This window comes from Thamnophis sirtalis, unplaced genomic scaffold (genome assembly GCF_051295495.1).
Source record: "Thamnophis sirtalis isolate CommonGarterSnake01/CBP01778 unplaced genomic scaffold, rThaSir2_p1.2 scaffold_8, whole genome shotgun sequence".
In the NCBI taxonomy this organism is placed as follows: Eukaryota; Metazoa; Chordata; class Lepidosauria; order Squamata; family Natricidae; genus Thamnophis; species Thamnophis sirtalis.
Window position 1 is genome coordinate 85,326,083 of NW_028261388.1, and position 12,180 is coordinate 85,338,262.

Sequence of the window (12,180 nt, forward strand, 5' to 3'; positions counted from 1 at the left end):
AGGCATTTTGCTCTCTGAGAAAGCTAATGGCTCTCTCCATCAACCAAGTTAAAAATATCCTGAATTAATAAAGCTAATTTAGTCCAGAAAGAATTAAATTTTCAAACTCTCTCTTCCCCTCTTTGATATAAAAATGCAATACTGAATATGAATATAACATTAAATACATAATTAACCATTTGTTGCCTCATGATCGTGTGGTCCTGGAATATGAATCTAAAAGGCCCAGAGTCAGAAACTTATCCTGGTTAACATTCATTTTTAATTTCCAGACACTATGTTTTAACTTTATCTAGAACTAATTATGTTTTCTCCAATAAAATCCATTTCCTTTATGGAAATTTATTTATTAAAATATTGCTGTATCTTTTTCAGTGTCGAGACATTGGCACTTTGGTCAAGTTTCAAGAACTATTAATTAAGTTGCCCTGAACTGTGTTGGATTGGGCCCATGATATTAGATATATTCCAAGGTGATTAGTTTGATTCCTTAGTATAGTTGTTAAAAGTTTGGCCCGGATTTTCTTTTTAGGGAAAGGCTGAGAGTCTTGGGCAGTGGAATATAACAAAGGATCTTAACACTGCCAGATCTTAACACATTTTGATCCTGATTCACCAATACAATTATCATAATATGCATTCTGAATTCCATGTGGGGCAAGTGCAATCACTTCCCATATTATGGTCAAAGTAGAGGAAAAAAGCCAATTATCTTTGCTTCAAGGACACGAGCAAAAGAGAAGGAAGTTAAGTTAAAATGAACTCAAAAACAAACCATCACCCTTCAGGCTATGGTGGATTTCTGGATTTATAATGAGTGAGGTTTCCATTTAAATGATTAGTATGGGTTTCTTTACATATACCCACATCATTGGGCTTCAAAACCTAGGACAGCTAATACAACAAAATAGCTGGTCCCCAGCCAAAACACACATACAAACTCTCACAGGCTAGTAATCACTGCTCATACTCCATTCTTTTCCACTTCTACTGCACTTCCTCCTCTTGTTCCTCCAATACTACTCCCTGTGAGTCATACTATTGGACATCAGTATCTCTTTATATCTACAATAGGTTGCTTCAACACCTCACCAATAGTTAGTATAGCCATTAGTTGCTGTGCTGGCGAAAGAGAGATCTTAAAGGGTGCTTGGCAATTTTGTAGGCAATCTGTTTTCTCACAGGCATATTCTATCTTTTCTATAGGAAAAAATAAGAGGAGGGATGAATATTTGGTGTGTTTTGATAAGATAGAAATGGAGATGGAGATGGAAACAGAGATGAAGACCGAAATGAAGACAGATATGGATATAGATACCGATACTGATACAGATACACAGAGATATATATAGTGATAGATATGTAGATAGATAAATATATGACAGATATAGATAGACATACAAACCCTTCTATATCTCTAATATATTTCTATACAGTATATCTGTCAGCCTCTGTTTTGCTGCTTGCTTTTCGGCTGCCATTGCACGGGGAGGGAGGGTATGGTATTTGGGTGAGGGAAATAATCTATGCAGGAGGACTATTAATTGGGAGTTGTTCTCACCACTCGTTTGGGCATGTGGAAGGAGGGGAGTTTCCCGCCAAGGCCAACTGTCCAGCATGCCATCCTGATGATGATTTTTGAAGATGTCTCCCACCTGACCGCTGTGGGGTTATCCGATTGGACTATGGACTGGGCTACCAAGGGGAGCGGGATGAATCATGTATTGATATCTACTGCTTTCGCGCTCTTTTGCTAAGATCCAGCTTTGCTTAACTTCTCATCACTTAAAATCAGTAAAAGTACACTTAATTCTGCAAAATGGAGTCGAGTGGTTTCTTTCTTGGTTATTGAGTGGAGGAGTCGTGACAATATCTATCATCCATCCGTCTGTCTGTCCGTCTGTCTGTCTGTTAGCTAATGGTATCTCACCATTATTTTATAAACAATTCAAGGTGGCAAACACATACCAAATATTCCTCCCTCCTCCTATTTTCCCCACAACTACAACTGCGTGAGGTGGGTTGGGCTGATAAGAGTGATCTGGTTTTCCTGTCTAAGGTGGAACTAGAATTCATGGTACCCAGTTTCTAGCCTGGTGCCTAAATCACTAGACCAGTGTTTCTCAACCTTGGTGACTTTAAGTCCTGTGGACTTCAACTCCCAGAATTCCCCAGCCAGCTATGCTGGCTGGGGGATTCTGGGAATTGAAGTCCACAGGACTTAAAGTCACCAAGGTTGAGAAACACGCACTAGACCAAATTGTCTCTTTGGATCTGACCCTTATTTGGCAATACCTTGCAGATTACAAAGGCAAACTGCCATTTATATCAATCCTTAAATGTTACACCAAATAGTTACTAAAGATAGTTTGTTATTCCAATTCCCGATAAGAAATAAAAACTGGAAGATACCTTTACCTATTGTTGAATGAATGAACATACACATACACACACACCATCTTTTTTACTATTCTACTAAATGTTCACTAATTTATTCATTATTCTTCATAATTATGTGAAACACCTCTCTCCTTCCTCAAGTAAAACACTAAAAGTATTAAATAAGACTGGAAAAATATGTTAAGCTCCTAACTATTCTTTTCTCAAATATAGTCATTAGTTATACTCAAAAGCCATTGTCAAAAGTTAATCTGTTTAGTCTGCAATATTATGAGAGCAGTACTATCAATTTTTCTAGCAACAGAATAATTTAAGTTACAGGTCACAGATGCAATTTTCCCATAGGCGGATGAAAGATTTCCAAAATTTTAAACAGGCGTATTTCTTCATCAACAGCTATGATTTTAAAGTTTTCAACCTAAGGACAATTTGATGAGGTACTTCTCTTTCAGATACCTATCCACATCCACTCAAGCACAGAATTAATCAGCAAATGAATACTTTCTGGCCCACTGAGTACAGGAGAAGTTATAAAAGAACTCTATATACCTTTTGAAATTTCCTGAAGAAAAACCAATATAATAAAAATCAACAATGCAAATAATGTGATATTTAAAATCCGAGAAGAACACTGTCTATTTTATTTGAACATTGACTTATTTATTTCAGTTGACAAAGTATTTGGCAAGACTAACCTTGGGATATATAAAAATATACCTAATCCATTGCTGTTAGAGTAAATCAGGGCAGTGATGCAGAAAAACCTACTGGACGAATCCTTGAAAAATATTTATTCCATTTCATAAAATGTCTTTATTGACATCATTCAAATAAGTTTAAAATGACCCGTGACAAAAATAAGCATCAAACATCTTGGTTTTGTTTTCATATTTTGGATAAAATATCAATCTCTCCTACAAAGAGTAGTTGATCACTAACTATAAAGCAGAATAACCATATTCAGCCTTAAATTGAAATACATTTTGAAGGGGAAAATATTGTCATCTGTTAAATAGGCATTTATAATAAACATGTTCTTCCTTATTGCTGCAGAGAGAGTTCTCCATCAAGAGAAGAACATTGGATATGGAAGAGTGTCGTGTTGGCTCATGAAATTAACATTGGTAAGCTAAATTTATTAACCAATATCTTAGGAAGCCTCCATTATGCATATGTAGAACAAGTACATCCTGTTGAGTCCAATGGACCACTATCACTCCTAAGTGTGTATAAAAATTATGCCTAAAATACCTAATTATGGCTGAATGTAACTATAAAATGTGCATACAAATGCATCTCCCTGGCCAATTATGAACCCCTGAAGGGCTTAGATTAACTTTTCTGTACAAATTTATTTATTTAAGACAGGAAGGAGAGGAGAAAGGAGAGGAATAGGAGAAAGGGAAAGGCAGAGGAAGAATGGGAGGGAATGTAAAAGTAGGAAAGAGGGGAGGAATGGGAAGAAGAGGGGAAGGTTAAAGGGGAGGAAGGGGAAGGAGAGAAGGGAAAGGAGAGGAGGAAAGAAGGAAGGAGAGAAGAAAGAGAAGAAAGGGGGGTAGGAAGGAGGGAGAGAAGCAAGGAGGGAAGCAAGGAGGGAAGGAAGGAGGGAAGGAAGGAGAGAAGGAGAGAAGAAAGGAGGAAAGGAAGGAGGGAAGAAAGGAGAGAAGAAAGGAGGGAAGGAAGGAGGGAATGAAGGAGGGAATGTAGGAGAGAAGGAAGGGGGAAGGAAGGAGGAAAGGAAGGGGGAAAGGAAGGAGAGAAGGAGAAAAGAAAGGAGGGAAGGAAGGAGGGAAGGAGAGAAGGAGGGAGGGAAGGAAGGGGAGTAGGAGAGAAGAAACGAGGGAAGGAAAGAGGGAGGGAGGGAAGAAGATGACTGTAGTTTTTGATGTTTAAAATGATTTTGTCATTATGGAAATGCCTCGAAATGTAGTCAAATGTAAAGCAAAACAGATGTTGATGTTGTATAAAAAAATTATTTATTAAATTTATTTATTAAATATATTTATATGTCGCCCAATCCCGAAGGACTTTCTTGCATCCCGATGCAGGAAAGTTCTTTTTTTTCTCATTTCAGGATTGCCAGTTGTTCTTGGAAGCTAAATTTAGATTGTTACAGTCTATCAGCTTGGTTTCTATTCACTGACACTTCATCATTATATTCTCTGGTGTAGATACTACTTTCCTCCCAAATCTGAATGACTAAATAAATAGATAAATCACTCCCAGTCCAGTGTTGACTTGAAAGACAACAAAAAAAAATGATTTGTAAAGTCATCATAACGCATGAGACTGTACGAAATCCTCAATTATATATTGGAACAGAAACAATCTTGAATACGTATCATTGACGGTTCAGCTTGATAGCTCTTCTGAAGTCCTCTTGAAACCTTAGTAAGAGCTTTGTGCTAATTATAATAAGAATTTCCTTACTTCTCCCATACCGAAAATGACTAGATAGCTTTGGATCTTATTAAGTAGAAAATTTAAATTTGGTTCTTCTTCTTATAAGAAATCGACACTTTAATAATAATAATTTTATCATATTCCTGCTGTGATCTCTGCGTAGTAAAGGCATCCTGCCAATAAATGCTCAGCCAGCTTCATTTAATGATTGCTCAAACTCCACTACGATGCAGCTAGAGGTGGTATTCAGCTGGTCTCTCTGGTTTGGGCAAACCAGTAGTGGTGGCTGTGGGAGGCTCCACCCACCTGCCCCAATGTAATTCGTGAGCATTGCACATGCACAGACATGCAAGTGAAGTGCATGTGCAAGCACACTCACATTTGCGAACCAGCAGGGAAGTGCATCCCATCGCTAGATGCAAGGGATTACAGGGTCCTTAAAAAAGAAAAAAGGTTTAGCATAAAAACAGATGATAATCCATTTTGGGTTTTGGGTTTGGAAAACATGGGCAGTTAATGAAATCATTACCCTCTGTGAGCTATTAAGTAACATTACTTTTAAAATGGTAATGCATAGAGTTAAAACTTTGCTATCTATATACTTTTTGGAATTAATTTCCGGTTCTATTGTGAATAAGTTATCTGCCTGCTTAATTTTCCAGCTCTAACAAGCGGCTCCATCTTTTTCATGCATATATTCCAAATCCCTCAGAAAAGAAGAAGAATCAATGTACTCTATGGGTAAGTTGAAATGGAGCCATAAATTTTGCCCATACATTTCATAATATGTATATGTACTTTAATGAACCAGTAACAATAGTGTGATTATTTTTTCCCAGGAGCAAACATTCCTTTTATAAATAAGAAGCACTCTATGTGTCTTACATTTATTTCTCTCATATACATATTTAGCAATGCTTTCATTAAGTAACCCAAATTACTAAATTGATGTATTTTCAGTAGCAGAAAATGCAACACAAGGAAAGCATTACTATTTCAACCAATTACGTTTGAAATCTAACTAACCTTTAGAATTGTAACAAAAGAAGAGAAGGAAGAAGGGAATTGTAACAAAGGATGACTTGAGTACCATTTACACATCCCGTAACAAGAGTCAAGTAAAGATGTTTCAAAGATGTCTTTGGCTGTAATAGACAGGTCAGGGAGAAATGAACCTGAAAGAGGAAAGGATGCATTATTTAGATGGTCTTTGTGAGTTGGTTCGATTTGAAACTGGGTTCAAAATAGTTTTTTTTTTTTTTGCTGGTTCTGCTACAAATAAGTGAAATCAAGACTACACCATATTATGAAAGCTGTGAGCTACATTTAATATTTTTCTCCTTTTATCTCAGGAATGAGGAGAATTATAGTAAATACAGTAACGTGTCTCATAAACATAGATAGAATCCTTTTTAGGTGTTGTTCAGCTTGTTTTAAAAGGACTATGTTTATTTCAAGATGCATATCACTGGTTCATGCCTATAAATGCTTATTTCTTTGGCAATAACATCATCATTCATGAGTGAAAAGTGCTTTGGGGACTGCACAATTTTTGTTTGACTCTACATGTGACTCTGGGGCTATAAATTTCTCAATTGATAGACAAGGGCAGAACTGTTTCCTCCTATATATTTGCATGAACTGTATGAAAAAAATAAATTAGTAACCCTTGTAAATGACCTGATTTGAAAAACTTGAGCTTTGTCTAAGTCATACGAGGAAAATAATTGGATATGTAGTGTATAAAAGTTGTTGTGGTGAATGACATTGCACATAATTCCAGTCCTATGCAAATAGCATGGGAATTTTGGAATATGCCACACCATGTTTCCTATCTATTCCCTAAATTATCAATCAATTCAAGTAACTTAATTGGCCATTCAGAGACCTACATAGCTAGTAGCATTAATACCATCAGTAAAGCTAACAAACATATTATCATTTCTTGTTTAGAATGAAAGAAGGATCTATATTCAGAATTTCAAAAACTTTACACTTATCCATTATAAAAAAGTTTCTGAAAACTTTAAATATTCCTTTCTCTTTTTTCATCTTAAGAGAAAATTACTTGCTTAAATTAAGATACTAAGGAGATATTACAATTTTCCACTAAGTGTTCAGCTTATGCTACTCTCCCCAGAAAGTTCTTTTGCTTCCATTATTCACTACTTTTCTACCCTTAATTTGCTTTCTCATTCCAGTTCTATTTTATCATTTTTACTCAGGAAATTGTAGTAAATAAAAGCTCAACAGAATATCATCAACTCACCTTGTTATGCTTTTACCATATGCATATTTTAGTCCTGACTCATAAAGTTTGAACGTCCCTTGGACTGCAAGGAGATCAAATCAGTCAATCCTAAAGGAAATCCATCCCAACTGTCCTTTTGAAGGACTGTTCCTGAAGCAGAAGTTCAAACACTTTGGCCACCAGATGAGAAGAGAAAAGACCCTGGGGTTGGGAAAGATTGAGGCAAAAGGAGAAGGGGATGGCAAGAGGATGAAATGGCTAGATAGTGAGATCAAAACAGTGGGGATGAGTTTGGGCAGACCCAGAGAAACAATGGAGGACGGGTGGTGGTGGAATATTATGATTCATGAGGTCATGAAGAGTTGGACACGACTTAGCGATTGAATAACAACAAAGTTTAAGAACATAAAAGTTTTGTGTCTTGCTATCCATTCAAATGAGACAATAAGAGCAATTGTATTATACCTACTACCACCAGCCACTTTTCAATCAAGTCTACCTACACTTTTTGACTTGCATTTTAATTCGAATTGCCATTCTAGTTCTCCCTCTTTTTAATATACTCTTTAATATACTCTTCTATCTCTTTATTTGGAGTAACTTTTCATTCTCTTACCAAAATATTTTGTACTGGCATGCCTTCTACTATACCTTAGTTCTTCCTTTATATAAAATGTTCCTCTGAGTTAACTAAAGAGTTGCAAATCTTAACTGAATATTACCTTTGCTGTGTTAAGAATGCACTCAGTTCATCTAAACTCTCCTCACCCAGTTCTTGCTATTGGATGCCCAAGTGAGTAAGATAAATGCTACAATTTATTTCTTTGAATTCTGTTTTCAGAATAAAGATTTAGCTTGTAAGTGAACAATGGTTAGAATGCAGTTTTGCAGACTGGCTCTGTCCACTGCCAGGAGTTTGTTTCTGACTGGCTCAAAGTTGATTCAGCCTTCCATCCTTCGGAGGTTGGTAAAATGAGGATCCAGATTGTTTGGGTAAAATATGCTGACCCTGTAAATCATTTAGAGAGAGTGTAAAATGCTATGAAGTGGTTTGCAAGTGTTAGTGTTATTGCTATTATCTTTTAAAAAGACGGTGTCGTAATTAGCCACGGTTACTTTTGCATTTGATGTACAGAAGTAAGCAATTTACTAACTCCAGTCATTTCCTATTAATGAATGTGGTATATAACATCTGATCAACTGTAGGTGCTAGAAAGAGTTGAACAAATGCATGACCCCAAATATAATTCTGTTTTTCAAATGCAGAATCAGAGTCTTGAATGTTCATTCCCTGCTAAAGGTGCAATCAATACAGCCAGCAAATCGTTTAATTTACAAGATGTGGGATTTTGTGTGTGTGTGTGTGTGTGTGTGTGTGTGTGTGTGTTATGGTTAAACCCACATGCAGATTGAAGTAGTATTATTGAAGTTAATTGAAATTAATTTTATCAATTCAATAATATCCTTATTCTGATTACTTAAATTTTTACAGCTCCATAACTTCTTATGCCCTCAGTCCTATTTTTAAGGCTAGATCTCCCACACTCTGCAAAATCTTATCTGTAGATGGAGATTTCCTACATGATTTAAATCCTTAGGCCAGGGGTCCTCACACTTTTTAAACAGGGGGCCAATTCATGGTCCCTCGGACTGTTGGGGGAGACGGAGTGGGGGAGCGGGCATGGCTGGGTCATATGACTAGGTAAGCATGGCCAATTTAACAGTCCATTAAGCAATGCACACACATTAAACTTTAATTTGTTTTGCTCCTGGGGGTGTTTTACTTGCATTTGTTTTCATGTTGCTCTTTTGTTTGACTTTTCTTTTTACTAGATCATTTTTTTTCCAATTGTTTCATTTCATTTTCATTTTTTTTCATTTATTTGGGATTTATAGGCCGCCCTTTTCCCTGAGGGGACTCAGGGTGGCTTACATTCATAGGGAAAGGGGGAGTGCAATATGAAGACATAAACAATATGTGAATAAAAAAACAATAAAAACACAACTTTCATTCAACACTCAACACTCGGGCAGGAGTGTTCAGGAGTCTAGTGGTCCACTTCAGGAATCTCAGTTTTGCAGCAATTCTTCTCAGCCCCAAGGAGCTTGAGAAATCTCTCTCTATCTCTCTTCTCTCTGTCTCTCTCTCTCTCACACACTTTCTCTCTCTTTCTCTCTCTCTCTCTTTCTCTCTCCCCCCCCCCTCTCTCTCTCTCTCTCTCTATCTATCTATCTTCTGGCGGCAGGGGGGTGAACAACAGGCACTTTTTGCCTGTTTTTGGCCTCCTGGGGGCATGTGTGCACCCCATATTTCACCCCCCCCTCCAGCAGCATTCTGCAGGCCAAAAAGGGTGGAAACGGCTAATTTTTTTGGCCAAAAATGGCCATTTTGTCTATTTTTTGGCCTTTAAGTATGTCTGTGCACCCCATTTTCACCTCCCTCACCTCTAGAACATCTCTGTAGGTCAAAATTGTTGGCCTTACCTTTCAGTTCTAGCCCACAGGGCTCGCAAAGCTAAGTTCTGCCCTTGGCGAAAAGGATGGGCGGTGTGATGTGGGGGAGGCAGCCTCGTGGTCCTGTGCAGGACAGATTAATGGCTTCAGTAGGCTGCAGGTGGCCTGTGGGCTGCAGTTTGAGGAGCCATGCTTTAGGAGATCTTTATTTCAAATCATTTTAGGAAAATTAAATATCAAATGAGAGAAACATGACAAGGGAGGACAAGGCTAGCTAAAGAACTAGCTTCACAATCTTAATCCATTCGGGGCTAAGTGTCTGCATTTCTTAACTGCTTGTGAGATGATATTTTATACTGTATGGTGTATTTCAACTTAACTTCAAGAATGGGGGCTATGAAGTCCCATAGGACAAGGAAAGTTTATTCTACTAAACAAAAGTACCTTAAATTTTCACTTATTGCTTTTGTCCTTCAAGATAAAAACTGAAAATGACCTTTACTTTTATGCTTTTGGGTGTTTTTTTTTTAAACAAATGCTAGCTTGGATCATTATTTTCTGCATTATTTATAATCCTTTTTTTTATGGGAAGAATGGCCTTTATGAAAACAGTAGAAAGGGGCAGAATACAAATGCATAGGCAGAGTTATTCCCGTTAAGTAAAGAAATGGAGCAAAACAGACCTCCTCCCAAAGGAGATCACTTCTTACACAAGTACATCATTTTGATGAGTAGTAATTAGAAAGATCGGGATGCTGTTAAGTGATCACTGGAAAAAAAATTGTTCATCAGATGGGGAGAAAAAAATCTCATTTAACTCAAGATGAAATCATTTCAAATCAAACTTTTTATAATGGCCATTTATATAATATAATGATTATTTGCCGAGAGTGAAACATTTGGGGCAGATAAGAGATGACCTGTTGAAATGTACTTTGGAGTTTGAGTTGATTTGAGCTATTGTTAAAGAAGCATAATTAAGATTGCATGCCAACTTAAATCATGGCCACTGAAGGAGGATGAGTCTTATTGCTTCAGTTGACTCCAAGTAGTGTAGGCATTGATATGTCAATTTCTAAAGGATTCTTGACATTTGGTACACAAGTTTTTATATTCTGGCTTAAGTGTTTATGGCATTGTTCCTATTGTAATAACTTCCTTTCAGAGTTTTTCAGCTTGCTATTGATCCTTTCATAGTTTATGAAATTATGAAATTTCATATAGCTTTTTTTCCTCCCTTTAAAATGTAACATGTCTCCGACTGAAAAAGACATCCATTTTGTCCTTAAAGATCCTTTCTTCACAATAAAACCTAACCTCCACTTTCTGAAATGTATTCATCAACTCCATAGCATATAATAAAACCACCTTCATTTAAATCTATTTTATTGCCGCATTTCTCTCTAGACCAGTGATGGCGAACCACAGGTGGCACGCGGAGCCATTTGTCAGGGTACACGAGGCGCTGCCCTGACAGCTGGACAGCATGAATGTGGGCACTGGCCAGCTGAGTTCACCCTTTTTTTAGAGCCTCCCCCCCCCCGGAGACCCTCCGGAGGCTTCATGAGCTTCCCTGAAGCCTCCGGAGTGGGGAAAAAAATGGTCCTATGGGCAAAAGTTCAATAACAGACTTCTGGTTTGCTCGGAGAGTCATTTTGACTGCTCCGGAGGCTTCAGGGAAGCCTCCTGAAGGTCCGTGAAGCCTCTGGAGGGCTTCCGGGGGTTGAGGGGCTGTTTTTGCCCTCCCCAGGCTCCTACAAAGCCTCTGGAGCCTGGGGAGGGTGAAAAAAAGCATGCCAAAAATGCATTATGGGTGTGGCATGCCCACACACGACTCCTCCTGCGCTCCCCCCATTTATGGCACGTGAGCCAAAAAACGTTCACCATCTCTGCTCTAGACACACAACTTCTCTGGGGTTGTTGCTTTTCACTAATTCATTTTTACAGCCATTTATTCCTTCTATATGCCATGTTACAATCTTCTATAATCAGATTAAAAAATGATTGATCAAATATATATAGCTATTCAGTTGATAAAATGTATACTATCCACCAGTGGTGGGTTCCACCACTGACGAGGCCGAGTGTCCATTTTGCACGCGTACTGCGCACACATGTGCACCCACTGCGCTGCGATGCTCCAGCTGCTCCAAGGAGGTCGCACAGACACCATAAGCTGTGCGCATGTGTGCAAATGGCCCGGTTGGGTTAAAAACAGGTAAGGAATGTGGGTGTGTGGGTGTGTGGGTGGGCCCACCAAAACACTGTTCCAGTACAGTGGCTGATGCTCCCAGCTGCCACCGGTATGCCTGTACCGGGGTGTACTGGCCGGAACCTACCACTGCTATCCATCGATCTGGAACGAACTCCCCGTGGAGATTCGGACCCTCACCTCCCTTCAGGCTTTCCGTAAAGCCATTAAAACCTGGCTGTTCCGGCAGGCCTGGGATTGACGAGTTCCCTTCCCCGCTCGAATTGTGTGACTGTTGATTGTTTTTAATAATTGTTTTCTCTGTATCTGCTTGTTGTGTTGCCTTGTCTATACTACCCCCCCCTCCTGGGTTTGTTAGTCGCCCTGAGTCCCTCCGGGAATAGGGCAGCATAGAAATGAAATAAACCTATAAACCTATAACCTATCCAAAACCTATTGGACAGATTTAGTAAAGAGGAGA